Source organism: Camarhynchus parvulus, chromosome Z (assembly GCF_901933205.1).
Source record: "Camarhynchus parvulus chromosome Z, STF_HiC, whole genome shotgun sequence".
NCBI lineage: Eukaryota > Metazoa > Chordata > Aves > Passeriformes > Thraupidae > Camarhynchus > Camarhynchus parvulus.
Window position 1 is genome coordinate 9863212 of NC_044601.1, and position 20164 is coordinate 9883375.

Below are 20164 nucleotides of genomic sequence, written 5' to 3' on the forward strand. Positions count from 1 at the left end.
CCCTCCGGAGCCGGAATGGAAATGAGTGTTTACACGTCAAAACGACGACAGCCATCCTGACGTCAAGTGTACCTGGCCCCCGAGCCGGGGGTGATTCCCGCGGGGGGCGCGGAAGGGAAAGGGATGGAGGCGGGGGCGCGGGGGCGAAGCCCGGCGGGCCCCGGGGGACCGGGAGGAGGATGGCGGGGGTGGCAGCAGCTCGGCGGGACGGGGGATGCGGGGTCTGGTCCCCGAGGGTCGGTCGGTGCCGGTGCGCGATCTTTTCCATCGTTGTAGGGGGTCGGTGAGACCGAGCCCGAGCCGAGGTGAAGCAGGAGCAAGGACCCCGCCCGCCCCTCGCACCCATCCCGTCGCGGGTGGGTTTTCTGCCCCCTCTCGCCTCGGTGCGAGGGCACAGCGAGGTGAATTTAGCATTTATTGTTTAATTTGGCTTCTAACCCGGGACCCACCGGGCGGCACAGCGTGATTACCGTGCCTTGTCCCCCGACACCTCTGGCACACCACAGACGTGCTGCATTAATGGGCATCCTGCCCACCCTGGTGATGGTGGGCAAATATGTTTATCCTCAAATACAGTTATTAATTTTGTACAATTTCTCGTTTAAGAATAATTTCCATTTTTTTTTCTTTTAATCGCGTCCAGTGGTCTGCACGTTGCACTTTTTCAACGATTACTTTAATTTGTTAAACAGTTATTTACACATTTTCATTTTGCATCTGCATTTCCCCAGCCCCTTCAGTTTTATTTAACATTCCCTCTACCTTTTCCTTGTCTTTTCATGTGCTAGAAAATGCTTCTAAAACTTTCCGGATGTTCTCTAAATGCCCTTTGCCCCTGAAACTGAACCTTTTAGCATCTTCACTTTATGATGCGCTATATTTCATTTCTTGATTCTTCCAACTTTTTAACTATAAATTTTAGCAAGCTGGTTTTAGATCTGTGCTCTAATACTGTGCTTCCTTCCATTTATTATGGAGTGACAGATATGCCTGCCTTGCTCTTTACTGGCTTCTAAAATGGGAAAATAACCAAAACATAAATATGAAACAATGAGGAGAGGAAAATATTTTAAAAGGTCATTGCTTCAGCGTCCGACATCTCATTCCCAGACATCACCACAAGAGTGGATATGGCTCTGGGCATCTCCCATGGACCCACAGGGATCAGGGGACTGCAATCACTGACACTGCTCTGCCAGCTGTAAGAGTAGGAGCCTCAAATAACAGGAATATGAATGGATCCATGAGAGGGGGAAAGGGTGAGTGTGTAGTAAGTGTACTAGAAATGCCAAGAGAATATAAATAAATATTGATATAGAATAGAACACTGATAAAATGGCACTGGAACACCATCCTCTTGCTCACCCACATTTGCTTTCTGCAACATGGTGCGACAACAGGTCAAGGTTCACCAAAGCTGAGGCAGCAACCAGGGCATGCGGTTCCTGTTCATTTTAATTTATTTTATTCTCTGCATGGTTTTCTCAGTGTTCACTGCCAAAAATATAATTTCTTCACTTTCCTGGACAGATGCCTTAAAGATCCCTCTGTGCCATTTTTAGAATTGTTTCTGAGGCTTTATTTAAATGTGGCCACCTCACCAAGCAATTTCTGATTCCATGTGGCTTTTTCCCTGTATGAGTGTTACCACCAGTGGTAACACAAACTGCTTTTTTACCTCTCATTTCTCATCACTGACACTGCAAACTGGCATGGCTTTTTTGCTACATTTTGTGTTAAGGAACTCTGCAGAAATATTGTCTCCATACAGAAATTAAATCTGAGTCATATGTACATATAATGACAATTTATATCCTCAAGTCTTTAAGTAGTATTCAGAACATCTATATCCACAGGAGTGTTTTGAAAGTCTAGGCACTCTTTTCTAAATGATAAATTCATTCACGTGTTTGGTTTTTAGGAAATCCTTCCATGCAGGATGATGGGCTGTGTACAGAGTTCTGAATTGTGCTGGAGAATGAGTCTGTGCCACATGGACTTTGTTATGTCATCCATTCAGGAAAGATGCTGTCCAATGCACTAAATTCCCATCTAATAATAGCACAATAAATAGGAACAGCTTGCTCAGCAGCATCAGGTGGAGTCAAAGATAATTGTTTTATGCTTCATAAACAATTTAGGCTTGTTGTTTATCAGTGAAATATTTATTTAGTCCTTACTGCACCCAATGGTATTCTATCTGAGTGTAAGATCTGAAACAAGGCTGGTTATGAAAATATTATTTCTTCTTTATAACTTCAGTTTAACATGGAATTCAAGGTAGACCTGCTTCCAGGGGATCCACATCCCAGTAAGGATCTGGTGCAGAGGCTTTTTTCAGTGCGAATCATTACATTCCCCAAGCAGAAATATACCCCTGTAGACCTAGGGCATAATATTCTTTGCACATAGGTAAGATATTTACCAATACAGCATGTAACACCGAGGATGAAATCCTAAGTTACAAGGGCCAGGAGTTTACCTGAGTGGGTTTTTCTTCCTTACTGTCAAAAGGCATGCAAATATTTGAGGTTGTTGCTGTGTCTTTTTTACCCACATTTCTGATCCTTCAAAGACCTGTCCATGAAAAGGGAAAAGCCAGGTACTTACACACCCCATTTCCTTGCTTGTTAGTAGACATAACATATTTAAACCTGGTAATCCTTATTCAAAGTTCAAGTCCATAATCTGGAGCCCAGCTCTCTGCTGGCTGCCATGGCACCTCTCCAGACACCTGTTCCTGGTGTGGGGAATATCACTTTCTGCAGCTGCTGCCCTGTGGCTTCACCACCTCCACACTGATGTCCAACAAACCTATCCCTTCAGTCAGAACTGTGCAGTGGGGAAAGCTGGAGGAGTTCAGGAGCTTCAGCACCTCTGAATAGTGGCCAGAGCTCTGTGAAATTTGTCTTTTACAGAGGTGGGAAGCACAGGCATGAAACTCTGCAAGCTGTGAATTGAGAAAGCTGTCAGAGAAATTAAAGTACCCCAGGAAGGGATAAAGTGAGAAAGATGCATTTCTTCTTCTTCTTCTTCGTGCACCTTGTAGAAGAGGAGCGACTGTGTTCTTGCTGAGGCAATTAAGGAAAGAGCAGAGATAAACAGGAGCAGGACATAAGGAAAACGAAAGGCAGGTAAAAGCACCATGTTTATCTGCAGAAAATTCAAAGGGGCTCAGTAGGATGCCGCTGTTTTATCATCTTGTTTTTTTGCAAGTATATTTTGGATGAAGAAAGGTATTATGTAAATGACATTTCCTTTTAGATCAGTGACAATGTAAAAGCCAGACAGAAGATTAATCTCTGATGTCATGTCTTGATCAGTCCATTTGATTTTGTAAGATCAAGCCAAGCATATTTTGTCTACCCACAGAGCTTGCTTTCAATATGTAAGCGGAATTTAGGTTAAAATACTGGTAGCTCTTGATGGGTAAACAATAAACCCTCTCTGTGAGAAACTAAAATAAGTGTGTTTAGGGAGCACAAAGAGCATATCCTGAACATGTTACTGAGTCCCTGCACACACTGCTGGGTTGACAGAGAGAGATAAGACCAGGTCTTGACTCTGGGAATCTTCTACCACCACAGACAACTGAAGCAGAGACTTTTCCTGTCCACCTGCAAGCCTTGCTGTGACAGGAAGAGTGATGCAGAGACAGAGACACGTGCTGGGTGGGACAGATCAAAGCACAGGGATCAACATTCAGCCCAGTCCTAGACTAAGGATCTTGGCTGCTGGGTATCACCAGCCTTTACCTCTTAAGGGTGGCCCTCCAGCTGTTCAGCCACCTTTCTTCTTTTATTTCTCCTGCAAGCGCATTCACCCAGGAGAAAAAAAATCTGTTATATAAAGGGACCGTTGACATTTCTGCCTGTGCCGCATTCCAAAATCTTCCTGGTTTTAACACTGCAAGGCCAGTAGGTCTTACACAGCTGTTGGGAGCTAAATGTTTTTTTCCAACACAAAACTTCAGCCTGTGAGGTATAAAACCAACCGGGAGCTGATAATATTTTACTGTTTCTATTTGGAGGGTCCAATTTGAGGATGTTAACACCACTCAAATGGGAATTTGTGTTATATGTAGCTTTAATTTGCAAAGTCAGAGCACCACATTTTAAAACAAGAGTAGCTGGAAATGCAGTTTGATGCCTGAAGTGCTTGTGGTGGCTGCTGCAGTTTAATTAGTTAAATACTAAAAAGGGCTGTGCTGCTTGTATTTAATTTGGCTGTGGACCGAAGAACACTCTTGAAATCCACTCTTTTACAGTAACACTATTTCTTTTTCTGCAGGAGCCAGCACTACAAAGCAATTGGAAGACGGTATAAAAGAGGCCATATGTGCAGGCAATCACAGAGGATAAGGGGGAACACCTGTTTTCCCATCAATTACAGCCTGCGAGCTTGCGGGGCATATTTATTCTGGGGGCATTACATTTGCTTGGGTAATAGCCCATGACACATTTCCAGTTTTACAGCAGACAAGCCCTGGGAAGAAGCTAATCATGTCTGTACAAATGAAGCACAAACATGCCCTCCTGGCCATACACGTGGTTGAACAAGGGCTCTAATGACACCAGGAGCCACCCGGGGCCAGCAGGAAGCAGTTGGGGAACAACCACCCATGTGTGGCCACCTGGATGGGTCTGTTTGCTCTACAAAGCCAACCCGAGCAAAAAAGCCCTGAGAAAAGGCATGGGTGGGACAGTAGGAGAGGTGGATGCCCTCATGGAAATGTTAATAATCTCCCTATTTGGTAAGAACAAAGTCCAACTCAAGTGTTTTACTGATGGCAATAGAAAGAGGTATTATTGGGGCTTGTATTTTTGTTTGTTTTTTTTTTAATCTTGATAGAAGAAGTGAACAAAGAAAGGAAATATTTTAAGGAAATATCTTAAGGAAATACTTTCTTTTTATTTTTATTTATTTTAATATGTTTATTTTATTTATTTTATTTTAATTTTTATTTTTAAGGAAATATTTTAAGGAAACATTTCATCACCTGTATCTGCAAACCTGACAATTTAAATTTCTTCATACCTGTGTTACATTTGTAATAATATTTTATTTATGGTGATGATTTTATTCTACTCGCTTGCAAGCTCTTCAATAAATCCCTATAGAAGGACGAATATATTCATAAATCTGTTGTTGATTTATTTTAATAACAGCATAATTAATATTTAGCCTTGTTGAAAACATTTCTGAGAATTCAAAATTACTGTTTTAGTTACATGTTTATTTTTTAAGGGGGTGGTTTTGTATGAGTATTTTTAGAAGACTAAGTACATTGATTAATTATTTTAAATGGCTCTTATGCTGTGTTCTTCCTCCTCATGTTCCATTTCAAGTAGGATGAAACAGAAAGGACCGGAAAGAACAAAGAGCATGAATACATGAGAGAAGAGAAAAAATACATGGAAAAACAGATTAAAGCCCATTCAGAGCTATATAAAAACCTACATTTAAAAAATAGCTTGTCCTTTTCTCTTTTTTTAAAAGTAATGAGTGGGTAAAAAAACCAGATTATTTTAGGTTAAAATTTCAGGAAAGCTTTCTTGTTTTCTTTCAGGAAAGCTAGTCTTGCTAAAGAAAAATGGGAGAAACTAAATTGCCAGTGCTCCTTACCAAAGCCAGTACTGGGTCTATAATATACACAGACAAGAAAAAAGAATCACAGAACAGAAGAGGATGACCAACGTTGGAAAAGATCCTTAAGTCCAGCCCAGCACTGTCAAGCCCACCACTCAGCTACATCCCTAAACTTGCTTAAAATTGGTCTAATTTCTTCATAGAGCATCAAATTCCTCTCCTCATCATTTCACTGCCTAAATGACTTAACTTTGGCTTGTATAATCCGAATGAGGAATAAGTCTAACCATCCTCATACTGAAATCAAAACATGTTGGTTTGGCCAATACAGCATCAGGCTGCAGATAAGCCAGGCCTGTGCCTGGGTTTTGCAGTATCTCAAATGTCTGTGCTACACAAGCTGCCCTGCTGGGGGACATCCATGATTTTGGGTGTTTTTTGATGTTTTTGGATGCTTCCAAGGGCTGCTTGTTTACCTTTATCTAATAACTCAAGCACTGCTTTCCATCAAATTCTTTCAATCTGGCTTCAAAGGTGCAGGAGTTTGGGCTACTGAGGTACCAGCGACAGCTGGAAAATATTTCTTTAAATATTCTTTGAGTCTAGGTTCAGCTGTGATAAAGCAATGCCATTTCAAATGAAAACACTGAGCCCCATCCAAAGCTGATAAACACCCAAAACCAGTCCTTCTGTTTGTGTGTCATGCATGTGGTTGGAAGCATTTTCACCAGTCCTGTGGCAGCCAAAGCAAACACCATTTTTAAGGGTAGGGTATGCATTTTAGAAAATGCTTCAAAGATGCAGCAGCAAATTCAGAGGTTTTCCACAACACATGGTCATGCACCTCTCCATCTAAATCTGTCCCATGGAAGGTTCATCCAGGAACTCCAGGTTCTACTGTCTCCTCAGAAGAGACTTTTCCTGGACCCAGAAAGGAATGCCAAGTTTTTTTCTTTTATATCATGGACACACTCATCCCATTAATGATGCCTGGCTCTTGCTGTGCTGAGCCCTGCATCTGTTCTACTGCTGAATCCTTTCCCCAGGGGGTTTCCCAGAGGAGTTTTCAAAAACCTTCTGCACCACAGGAAATATAGGCCCAAAATGACAGAAAACCCCAAGGTGTCACCCTAAATAAAAAGAGTATTAAGTGCTAATGGTACAATGTTATTAAATGCCTTCATATGTGTGGTGGGATGGCCAGAACTGCCTGCCAGGCCTCCACCCTGCTGCTTTCTCCCTCATCCTTCCCCAAAGGGTGGTGGGAAAGAAATAAGCAACAGCAGCAGCTCATGGGTTGAGACAAGGACAGGGAGATCCCTACTTGCCAATTACTGTTGCAGGCTAAACAGATACGACTTGAGGGAAATTAATTTCATTTAACTAATTAAATTTAATTGACAATAATTTATTACTGCTTGAAAATAAGGGTAGGTTGGTGAGAAGCAGAGATAAGAAGGAAAACCTGTGCTTCCCACTTCGTGGGCTGAAATACATGATCCTGTGACTAAGTGTCCTGTGCCACAGCAAATGGAGCTGCCCTGATGGGCCCTGATGATCTCTGGGAGACTTCTGAAACCAAGAGGTCTTCTGAGAAGTCTCTTCACCACCCTGTTGGGACTTGGCTGTGTCTTTCCCAGCATTCAGCACCCTTGGAGGGGCATGGTTGAGGCAGGGACCCTGCCATCAATCCATACAGAAGAAGGGATCCCTTCTGAGCAGCTGTCTTCCCCTGCAATTTTTGCTCATGGGCTTTCAATGTAGAGGTGGCTTCACCATCTCACTTTCTCATGCCCTCCTCCTGGGCAGCAGGAAGAACAAGAGGATGGCACCTGGATCTGCTTTTTCCCTCCAGTTAGAAAGAGAAAGGACCTGGACAGGGATTTAAGATAAAGACAAGCAATTGGGAGAGTTAGTGAACCAAACTTGGACTGGAAACAGTCAGAAGAGTGGGATGATTGTGGGGAATATTTTATTGTTGCAATGTTGCAAGGGGCCCAGCACTGGAGTTTTATCATGTTTGTAAATTGGCCACTTTTGTTGGTGTTGTGATGGCATTGCTTTTGTTCTGGTGTGGGGAATATTTTGGTGTGAGGAATATTTTGGCGTGGGAAAGGCGCCTGTGCAGGGGCTCATTCTCTGTCAGGAGCTCATGGAAAGAACCCACACTGGCATGGGCTTATCTGAGGGGCTGCCGCCCAGGGAAAAGGTCTGTGCTGGAGCAGAAGGGAAGTGTGAGGAGAAAGGAGTGTCAGAGGGAATGTTATGAACTGATGACAGTCCTCATTCCTCATTGCCTCACATTGCTTGGGTGGGAGGAGGTAGAGTCAGAAATGGAGGGGTGAAGGGGTGAAGGGTTGAAGGGGTGAAGGGGTAAAGAGGTGAAGGGCTGAAGGGGTGAAGGGGAAAGCTTTTTTAGCTTCTGTCTGGCTGGGATGGAGATAATTTTCCTCGTGGCACCATGTGTGTGATGCATTGCTGTGAGCTGTGCTGCTCGCCCCACACTGAGGTTTCCTCTCTCTTTCCTCCACCCTGTTCCGAAGCAAGCAGTCTGGGAGTGGGATGGAAGTTAAGAGGGGACATGGAGATATTCAAGCTGACCTGGGGGCTATCCCATGCCATGTGATATCAGGCTCAGCATAAAAGCTCAGGGAAAGGCGGAGGAAGATGGGATGTTGGTGATTATGGCATTTGTCGTTGCAAGTGGCCATTAACCAAGCTGAGGCTCTGCTTCTCAGGAAGCAGCTGGACATCTGCCTGCCAGTGGGATTACTGAATGAATCCTTTATTTTGCTTTGCTTACATGGGCAGGTTTTGTGTTGCTTAATAAACTCCATTATCTCAACCTATGACTTTCTTCCCCTCCCTTTGAATTTTTTCCTCCCCAGCAAAAGGGAATGAGTGAAAGGCAGGGTGGATGCCTGGATGCCTGGATGGTGTCAGCCCACTAAAATGTGTCATCAACATCTATAAATTATCACAAAGGCAATGTGCCTGTTGAGATTTGGGATTTATAACATTTGCAATGAAAGGCAGGGGAGCCAAGAGGAGACACGAGATCCTTTCCCCACCTGTAGCGTGTCAGCATCCTGTGCTGCCACATGGAAGGGATTAAATCCCCCACAAGCAAAGCAGAACCAGGAGCTGTCCAAGAAGCGGTGAACAGTGTTGGTGGTACATGCTTTAAGCAGGCAGGAAAACTACTCCTAGATATGTGTATTGGCATTTCTGAATTTACTGTGTAACCTGAACCCATCTCTTTGGATTTGTTTGTTGTTTTGGGTTTTTTTTTTTTTTTTTATGTTACATTCCACACAATGTCTGCCAGTTATCTAAGAAATATTTCCTTTGTCACCTACAAAAGTACCAGCTTCATGTGACACTGGATGTTTTAATCTCATCCTGTATTTGAGGAAAGTCCCAAAAGAAGAAGAAGTCTGTATGTCTTAAAAAGCATTCCCCAAATCACCTTTCTTATGCCAAATCATCACAAAAATGTATTCCTCCTGCACAGAAAAAATATGTTGGGATTTCCCCAGCTGCCACTGCTGGGTCCAGGGAAGAGCAATCTGCCATCCTTTCCTCTAGGAAGCGACAATTCAGGCAGAGCAGAGAGCCACAGGATTGGGGAGGACCTTGCAGGACAAACAAAGCCAACCATGTAAGTGGAGAAAATTCAGCTCCCAACAAGCTAAAATTAATTCCAGTGACAGTTGAAAACATTAAGCATCATCCAAGATGATGGTGTCTAGCCACAGGCAAAAATGTCCTTTCTGGGGAATACAGTCACTCAAGTATCATCACAAAAGAGATGTAAAAAGTTAGGAAAAATCAAAGCACATGCGTTTGAAACTTCAGTCATCTCACACAAATGTTTCAGTAGTCCTGCAAAAGCCACCAGATTGGGTGCAGAACAAAAAGTATCTCACCATAATATTGCTGGGAAGCTGAATGGAACTACATAAATAGAAATACTTGGGGTTTCTTGGAATTTTACAGAACGTTTAACAAGCCCCATTCTCTGTAATAAGGTATTAAGGACAGCCTGCTTTTATCTAAGCTGCTTTCCATCAACCCATTTCCTTTGTCTTCAGTTGCTCCTGATGTGTTTGAACAGATGTCACAGAAAGATGTATTTAGTCACATTAAAATCAGAGCCTTTGTTTAGATGCAAGCAAGCACTCCCAGTTAGCTCCCCACAGATCAGATACTTCAGGTTTGTATTTTATTGTTCAAATCTACAAAGGTAAAACAGTTCCATCCAAGATTAATACCAGCAATATTTCCAGAAAAGGTTATCCTGAATCATATTGTTGGGTGTTTTTGTGTTTTTATATAACCCACATGAGATCCTGTTGCTAAGCAGAAAGCAAAATCAATATAGAAGGCAAGCCATACCGGCTCCTCTTTGAATTGCTGTAGACATTTCACTTTCTTGCAACTGCTTCTCTTTTAATGGTTTTCTCCATAAAAATCTGGCTTGACTTTGTGACTAGTATTTTATAGTTCACCATATCCTAGAATATATCACATAAGATATTGTGCTATTTGGCTTAAATGTACCACTTTGATGAAGCTGCTAAGACAGCCTTCATTATTAAATGACCTTCTCTAACTGAGGAGTGAAATAGGATAAATTTTAATTAGAGACTCCTTCAGCTACTCTGCCAGTATCTTTATGTCTCTTTCTCCTCCATGCAAATCACAGCAACTTTTGCTGAAATTATGCATTGCAGAAAATTCCTTATTTTCAGTGACAAGAACTGCTTAAGAGCTTGCCTTCCATGTCAAGTAAATAAAAAGTTTATTTTATTTTCCTAACAGGATATAGCCATTGAACAATCAATCTACTGTGTCACAGCAGCCAGGAAGGGTCATGCAGGTGAGTGGAGCTCTTCCTTTGCTTCTTTGTAACTCATCCTTTCTCCTTCTCATGGGTCTGACAGAAGTCCTGGTCCTGTTCAAGATGTTGTAGTTATACAGGATGTATGTATGTTATAGTCCCCGTAATTTTAGCCATGTTTCCTTTACAATCACAGAATTATTTGGATTGGAGAATTCTCTAAGATCATCAAGTTCAACCCAGCACTGCAAAGCCCACCACAGAACCATTTCCCTTAGTCCCACATCTACATGTCTTTTAAATCCTCTCAGGAATGGTGACCCCATCACTGCCCTGGGAAGCCTATTCCAACCCCTTTGGTGAAGAAATTTCCTAATTAATTCCAAATTAAACCTTCCCTGGCACAATCTGAGGCCATTTCCTCTTGTCCTATGGCTTCCAGATATTTATTCTGGACTAAGATTATTGTTTTGGTGCACTGTGTGGTATTGGCTTTTGATATGACAGTGTCACTGGTTGTGAAACTCAACTTGTCTATATGTTCAGTACTGCAATCACCTTCATACTTAATGAGTCATCTAGTGGAAACATCTTCCTCCATCTTGATCCTTGCTTGAGGAAACAGGCATGGACAAAGCCTTTGGGAAAATGACATGAGCCCTCAGACTCTGGAGGCTACTCCTGCCAAGTGTGAGGGAAAGGAATCCTGAGCTCTGGTTGTGCTGAACCCCCCTTGAACTGCGTCATCAATCTCTGCAGTCTGCAGATTCTCTGCCCCAGTGTCCAAAATTGGTCTCCAGGCCTCATTTTCTATCTCTCCACCAGGCCGGCAGGAGGGCAGGACCTCCCTCTGACAATTTGGCTGCTGCCTGGGCACGGTTCCATAGCAGGAACCCAAAGCATTCCCCCAGTGCTCCCCCAGAAATTCTGTTGGGAGTCTGTGCCCCTCCTGCTCATGGCCACAGACCAGGGCACTCTGGCTGCCCTGTCTGTGCCTCGTGGTGCTGCATGGATCATCTCTGCCGCCTGCTCTCTGCTCTGTGCTTTGAGCTCCGCACATGTCTGAAATGAACAGCCCAAACTGATACCAGCACAGCCCACTCCACAGTCCAGCATGGGTGTCCTGGTTGAGGGCAAATTTGGGAGAGAACCCCCAAAAGGGTTCCTCTAGGAAGCAGATTCAATCAGCCCCTCTTGCAACCGGTTTGGGAGAAAACAATTCCTTGGAGAAAAGTGGAAAAAACTGTTTATTAAGCAATAAAAGCTAAGCAATATTAAACAATAAAACCTCTTGCCACTCCAAAAGAGAGACAAACTCACAAAGTCCCCTCTGTGGGCTGTGGCTCAGCTCACTCAGTCTCTTATCCATCCCTGCAGTGCTGGAAATGCCGCAGCCCAGGCCCGGCATGGTGGCCACAGGTGTGAGCTGCCAGTGCTCTTCTGGTGTTGATTCTGGAGAAGGTCTGAACAGGTCCAAAGAAAAGGGAAAAAATCCCACAGTCTAGGGAACTTTGCCTCAGCTAGCTAAAACTAACAAAAAGCAAAGGAGAGCTCTGTCCTGTTGTCCGTCCATCTGCAGACATCACAGTGCAGGAGCAGGAATGTGGAGGAGTGAGTGCAGTTTCTGAAAAGAAGCTCCGTGCTGCTTCTCTCCCCCCCTTCACTCTTGGAACAAGTCTTAAAGGTGCAAAACTTATTATTCAGCAAAACCAGAACAGATGACTGGGGATACAAGCATGATATAGTCAACCTAGGACAATGGGCATGACCAGAATGGTCAGTGACATCCCAAGTGACACCTGGGCTGATGGCTGAGTGGCCACACACTCATCCTCAGCCACAAGAAGGAGGAGATTGGACAAAGAAATGTTGCTGCCTGCCTGTCCAGACCCTGAGCTATGAGGACACTCGTGATATCACACTGCACATGCACTCCAATGTGGTGTGAAGCTCTGGACAAACCCAATCAGACAAGCAGCCTCAGTTCACCCTCTCTGTTCTGACAGTAGGACTGACAGCCATGCTGCTGAATCTCTTTTCTGTTGCAAAAATCAACCGCTTTACTTTAAGCTGGAAATTCCTCTCAGCACTTCTGAAAAAAAAAACCAAACCCAACAACCAAACCAAAAATATTCCATCCTGAATACCCAGAATAGAAATAAATGTCTCGTGATTGAGCAGATATAGCACAGCTTTTGCCAGATTAAAAGGATGATTAATTCATACACTTTATACTTACAAGTTATTTTGGAAAGAGCATGAGCAATATATGCCTGGAAATTCCCAATTAGATTCAAGAGTTTGTTGGAGTGAGCAAGCCCACGCCCACAGGAGCAGATGTTTGTTTGCACTATCAGAGTGTCATGTATTACCTACACAACTGATTTCAGAGATGAGAGGGGTGGTTAAATGGCTCTGCAGTATTCAAAGTGACCGTGGCATTCATTTGAACATTGCACTTCTCAGAATAAACAGTTCTTAAAGAAAATTTCAGAACAAAATGCCAATGAGAGAGAGAGAGAGAGAGAGAGAGAGAGAGAGAGAGAGAGAGAGAGAGAGAAGAAAATTCTAACCCTGTTTCCTGAGTGGAAGCTTTTGTGCTGATATTCTTCTCAGAGCTAAAAAAAAAGGGTTGGGAGGGAGAGAATGTAGGAGAAGATGGAGCAAAAAAAATGTTGAGCATGGTGTCAGCCACCTAATAGTTTTCTAATGATTTCTGTGGGCTTTAGTAGGTTTAGGAGATTGTCCCTGATGCAATTATCTGGCCTTGCTGGCATCCTGGCATCCAGCTCTCTTTCTGGATTTTGAGGCACCTGTGTGTCTGCTGCTCTGTCCAGGTGCTACTTTTTCTCTTGCCTTGCCTTGCCTTGCCTTTCCTCCTTAAACAGATGAAATTTAAGAGGTGTTGTGTCAGCATGTTGGTGTTTTTTCAGGTTGCTTCCTTGAACAAAAACCCATCTGGGTTGCCAGAGCAATGGATGTTACAGGCAGGCGTCCTGGTATCTCATTTATCTGCTCCGTGCCCATCAGGTGCTCGTGTGCCACACCACAGTGTCCATCTCTCTGGGTGCCTCCCTGGCTGCACATCCAGGGCAGTGATGGTCCTTCGAAAGGTGGGAGAGGCTGCCAGTCCTCCTTTCTGCCTCTTCTTTTGGCTTGTGCAAACAATGGAAGAGGACTAAGCACAAGCACAGAGCTGCAAAGCAGAATTTTCTCACTGCTGCAAGGTAACAAAACTCCCAAATCTATTCACACATGAGGTTTCAGCAGCATTGCTAGGACCAGTGTGCCAGCTCTTAGTTTGGAAAGAAAGCCAAAAATTATAGATCTCTTTCAACTGAATAAACAATGACATATGTTCTGGTTTTACAAATGCTAAGAATATCTTGAGGAGAAATCCCAATTTTTTTTTAATACGTACTTTGACGGTGTTCTATAATTCCTTTTGGGAGAATGGCAAGTAAAGAGATAAAACACTAAGACAGCATGATTCATCAACTTACTCTTTACAAGGAACAGAATTGTTATTTCTCTTTTGTTCAGAGGGAAACTGGAGGGACAGGGAGATGCCATGACTTTTCAGGGACCATGCAGCCAGACAGATGAAATCTCAGCACTCAGAGGACAAGCTAGTGCTTTATCCAGACACTGAGTTAACTTAAAATATCAGTTTCATTCCTCATATCCATTGGATGCCAGGTTTCAAGTGTTGAAGTTGCCCAGTTAACTCCTAATTTTTCTGCTGGAGCAAGTTGTTTTACCCCCATGAAGGGAGGAGAAGATGGATGTTTACTGACAAGCAACAATTACCACTGTGCAGAGCTTTGAAATCCCAGGCTCTACTCAGCATTATCCTGGTACCATCAAGAGTCAACAGACATCCACCAAACAGCAGCAATATATTCAATATTGGTAAAAAAAAGCCCCAGCAAACAGCAAACATTGGTATCTACTGAAACCTAATTTCTAGGATTTCCTTCAAAATCCTCTTCAAACTATACTGAGGGCAGAGATTAAATAATGCAGATATGTCAAGTCCCATCTCTGATCATGTTGGCATAATTTTGGTTAAAATGTGGCCTTAGATTTGAATTCCTCCTCCAAAAATCACAAAATCATGGGATTAAAGAAGCATTGAAACATTGAATCATAGAATCATAGAGTCATAAAATCATGGAATGATAGAATCATAGAATCATGGAATGGTTTGGGTTGGAAGGGACATTAAAGACTATCCAGTGCCTGGAGCACTTCCAGAGATGGGGTATGTACAGCTCCTCTGGAAACCTGTGCCAGTGCCTCACCACCATCACGGTGAAGAATTTCCTCAAATGTTTATTTCTCTTAAACCAAGTTTTTATCTAAAACCAGGAAAATCCATCGCTGTGTTGCTTTGACGGCAACCTTGCCTGGTTTTGCCTTGTGTGGCTCCAGGGCCTGCCCACGTGTGTGGGTTCATGCCTTGAGCAGAGCACAGAGACCCTTGGAATACAGCAGCAGGGTGCCAGCAGGTTTTTGGGGATGTGTGGCCCCTCACCTGCCAGCGGTAACCCCATGATGCCCCCGGATCTGCTGCTGGATGCAGCAAAGGGCCAGGGCAGCACAGGGACAGAGGTCTCTGCTCAAGGCGTTTGGGTCATTGTGAACCCATTTTTATCTGCTGCACTCCTGTGACATAAAGAAGTGCTTGATCCTGGCCTTTTCTTTTTTATTTTTAAGGATCCATTGTGCTCTGTCCAGGAAATGCTGGTTCTGCCCCGTTTTTCTCTTCCCTTTGATCTGAAATAGATGAGAATCAAGACTATCCCTGGCTCCTTTTCTGCTGTGCTAATAAGGTGGCTGCAGCACAAGGCACATGCAGGCACGAAGGATTAAAAAAATGTGCATGAGAAAAAGCAGAAGCCCTAAAGGCAAGTTTTTCATGTCAAAACACTTGTTAGCTGCTTGTTTGGAGTGCTTGGATTTAAACAATATACAAAAGGCAGTGGCCTGAATCCTCCCAGTTGGAGCCTTAGGGAGACCAAGGGAAGTGCCACAGCTGCTGCTGCTGCTCTATGCCACTGAGCAGGCCACAAGATGCTCTTGTTTCAATTTATTTTTAGATATGGAAACCTCTGCTTCTCTCTGGTGCTCAGCATTGCTGCTCCGGGAGGGCTGTCAGAAGAAATTCAGTTTCTGAGCTCCGTTTTGCTGTGACCTTATCATCTACAGCTCTGAGGCTCTGCTCAACATTTCCAGCAAAACCTTATTCTCCAGACTGTCTTGATGTTTTTTTTAAGCACTGACGCCACTCATAAAATTTCAGAAAAATAAGATAATTAGTGCTGCTTGTAAGTAACTTTTAGGGAAAAGTCAGCTGCTCTGCATTCAGCATATGTTCAAGCGGCGTTCTTCAAATGCTTGAAATTTTATCTCCAGCTTCCTGTGGATGAACAGGTCACATCTAAACTGTGTCATAACTGAAGTGGCACCAGAAAATTATAGGTATCAGAAACTTGCAGACTGTGTTAAATATGGAAGACTAAAAAGAGCACTGAAGAAAATAGAGAAGGTGAAGAGAGATTTGTGGTAAGAGCATCATGGTAGTGGAGGATACCTTCTGTCACTACTTCAGGGAGGTGTGTTTACCATGAATTTTGGTGTTAGCTCTGATCTCAGTTGTCATCTGCCACTGCTGAACAGTTGGCAGTTGTCCTCCTAGCCCTGTTTCTAGGGGTAAACAGCATTTCTGAGTCCTTCTGGTTTCAGAGCTGATTGATGGCTTTTTGAAAGGAACAATGTGAATGAAGGAATAGGCCAATGGTGGTCACTATCCGTAGGACATGGGGTCACTGCCAACAACTCCACTGCCCCTTGGGCACCACTGGCCTAGCAGACCATTAGCTTTCCCTGCTGGATTCATAAATATTATCTCATTCTTCTCAAACAATGCAGTAGCCCCATGCTCCTCCATGCAGGCTTAAAAATTATGGAAGTAATTAAAAATAATGTTCCCAACATGAAGGTAAGAGCAAAGTAACCAAGCTAAGCCGTCAGATTAATAACATTAATTTATTTTCCATTGAGCCCTGATTCCTTTGAAATCAGTTGCAAGCTTGAAGGAAGATATTTCTTTCTGTCTACTGAGTCTCCTGCCTAATTGCTGCAGCTAACCCATTTCAGGCAGGCTACCTTTCCCCTGCTTTCTCCCCTTGAGAGAAGCAACAGCTTGTTCTTATGAAGAAGCATTTCTCTTGATCTCTGTAGTGCCTCTCATCCTAATTGCAGCTATCTCATTTAAAACATCTCCTTATCTTACCAATTAGAAATCAGCCCCAGGGTTTGATTCCTGTCCTCTCAGCTCCCCAGCAGGGAGCTGGAGGCTTGCAATCAAGTTTGAGCCTTGTTCACTGTCTCCTGAGCTGACAGGCTGGTTCAGAGGGACTGATGAAGGCAGGAGATATTATTTGTGTAAGGTCCCTATCAGCAAGCCCAAGACACAACCTGCAGATACCCACCTGCCAGCACTACAGCTGACAGGCTGTGCCATAATAGCTGCTCACTGTTTCAGCGCTCTCCAAAAAAAAAAAAAAAGCAAGAATAAAAAAAAAAGCAAATAGGAGGGAAGCTTTCTGCGTACTAAACACTCTCCACTTGTCAGCACGGATGCACAGATGTGTTTCCAGTTGTTCCCCAGGGACAGGGAGCAGAAGTGTTGCCAGATATGGCCATGGGAGCAGAACCTTTTGAAGTCACTGATGGTGGCTAACAGTGATGGGCATGGGTGAGGGTGATAGAGATTGGGCACTGCCTCCCAGGGGCTGGAAAAAGCTTGTATGTCCTGCCTCCAAGGGCTGGGAAGACAGGGCATGCTTCCTCCAGCCTTCTTCAAGAGACTACCCTTCCATGTCAGTCCAGACTTGCCTTCTTTCTTCCTCCCATATTTCCCCTTGGAGTCTGACTCAACAGGCCAGTTGTGTCACTGCAAGTCTGTATAATTTCTTTTCCTAAAATGAAAAAAAAAACCAAAAACTAAAAACTAACCCAGATCTATTTATTTGAAACATACGCGCTAGTGCAGGATTTACATATAACCCCCTCTGACTGCCAAGAAAGAGACAAAAAGCCTCCAACATTTAAAATCAGTCTTTTTCACTGATGAGAGAGCAGTGCTTAGTATTCAGGGCACCACATCTGAATACATTGAGTAAATTATATGTGCCAAACTATTCACGCTTCGCCTGACTACAAGATTTACTCACACAACCAGCCACAGAAACGACATAATAAAATCCTTCAGCATATTTCCAGAATACAGATATCCTGGCTGGGGAGCCAGCCTGACAAGGTGGTTTGTGCTCCAGGAGAGGAGGGATCCACTTCTGCTGTAGGTCTTCATTTAGGGAATCCAAAATCTGGCATCCCAGGCAGATCTGGTGTTTCATGCCTGTATCAACCCTTCTTTCTCTGCACACAGAAATTTTTTTTTTCTTTTATCCCACCTGGGGTTCCTTCCTGCTCAGACAGGCTTAAGATGATTAAGCTGGATGCGTCAGTACGTCTGAGAGCTTGTACCATTTCCCACAGAGGTGGTGGAGGGAAGATCTGCCAGCTGGATGCATGTCCAGTCTACCATGGGGGCACTTCAGGGCCACACTCAGGAAAATTAAATGCACCATGCAGTAGCTACTAAATGGAGGTAAGGAAGAACAGTGTTTTTAGGTAGTTTCTACAAAAAAACAGATGGAAAACCCCTATCTGAAGGGTTTGGTTGCATTTCTGGCCCTAGCTCACACTCTGAAGGGGTTTTTCCAGCTCATAGCTGTGTGGGAACACTGATGGATGTGCTGTCTCTGGTAAGTGTCTGACACAAACCACCCCACATGGAGACTGAAGCTCACTTTGAAGTGTCAAATCTCTTTAAACTGAAATCAAACTGAGTGAGGGACAGGACCTCCATCCTCTGGTTGTGGGAGACGATAACCTGAAGCAGCCTTTACACACACATTGCCTGCCAGAGGCAATGTGGGATGCACCAGAAACTCCATGGGGATGGCAGATGTTTTCATAACCTGTGCTGCAAATGCTCTATTAAACCACATTTTCCCTTCCGTGACATTCCCCCGGTAGTGTAGCTTTGGAGAAGACTGAAAACCTGGATGTGAAGACAAACTGAGCTGGACTGAAGCAGGCTGGCCAACAATTCCCCAGCCTCTCTCTGCCATTTGGGCTTGCTGCTTCCTGACACTCATCCAGCATGTTCCAGGCTGCTCCAGAGGAGCCCACCATCAGCAGGTGGCTGGGAAATGGATGCCAGTGAGATCAAAAGAGTCAGCAGACAAGCTATTCAGTATTTTTGGGTTCATAGGGAAGCTCCAGAGACAGCTGGTCACAGCCAAGGGTGGGTGAAACACCATGTCTTGGCTATAAAATGTGGGGAGGACTTAAGAGGAAAGAACTGGGTGTGTGGTCTGCCCCACAGTGTTCATCATCTCACCATTTGAAATATGCACAAAGAACAGTGAGAAAGGGCTGGTGAAGGCAGCTTGGAAATGGGGATAAATAATCCTGGAGAGTGGAGAGCAGAGCTGGGTTTGTGTCACAGTGGATGGCAAATCTGGTGATGGCTGAGGGAGCTGGGGATGTTCAGCCTGGAGAAGAAAAGGCTCTGAGGAGATCTTAGAGTCCCTTCTAGTGCCTAAAGGAGCTCCAAGAGAGCTGGAGGGGACTTTGAACAAGGTCCTGGAGTGAAAGGACAAGGAAGAATGGCTTTAAACTGGCAGAAGGGTTAGGTTAGATATTGGGAAGAAAATCTTGACTGTGGGAGCGACGAAACATTGGTTTCCCAGAGAAGCTGTGGCTGCCCTGTCCCTTGAAGTGTTCAAAGCCAGACTGGATGAGGCTTGGAGCAACCTGCTCTAGTGGAAGGTGTCCCTTCCACTAGAAGGGGCAGGGGTGCAACTGGATATTCTCTATTGTCCCTTCCAACCCAAACCATGCTGTGATGACATGATTCTTTAGTCTGCATCTTTGTTTTGTGTCAGGCAAGTGAAGCTGCAGAACATTAGGCCCAGCTTCTGATGATGGGTGGGAAGAGTAAGAATCATATTTCTATACATACACTCTGCATAGGCTGCACACCACAATTTTTGTATTTATTGAAGCATGATTTTCTTGAGATGTGCCACCCTGCAGGGGAGCAAAGACTAAAGCTGAGATCATTAATCCTTAATACTAAGTAGATGCAGCTTGTTAGTTTGCATTTCACCATGTAATTATCTCTGCCATGAAGCATTCTCGGAAATGCTGGGCTGCTATTCCTCTGCACATCCAACCTGAAAAGACTGCGGAAAATGGGGCAGAGGCCAATGACGTGATGCTGGGAGCATTGCTCACTCATTTGTGGGGCAAAAGCTCAGCCACAGACATTTTATTCAGAAGCCTCCTTCATGTCCGTGTCGGTGAGAACACACTGACAGCAGCGCTGAAATTAACTGCAGATTGGAGCAATTAATCTGAATTTAAACACAATGCGTTCAAGGATTTCATAGGCAGTTAATGATCCTAAATATAATCTGCCTAAATGAAGTCCCAGCAAATTCTTCCTGGATCCTATTGCCACAACCTCCCCTTGCTGGGTCCAGGACTCCAGCACCCAGGTTTAACTCTGTTGATCTTCTTGCACAGACTTATTTGCTCATGGATTCATCACACCCACCCCAGGAGCTCTCCTGAAGCACAGGGCTACCCTCC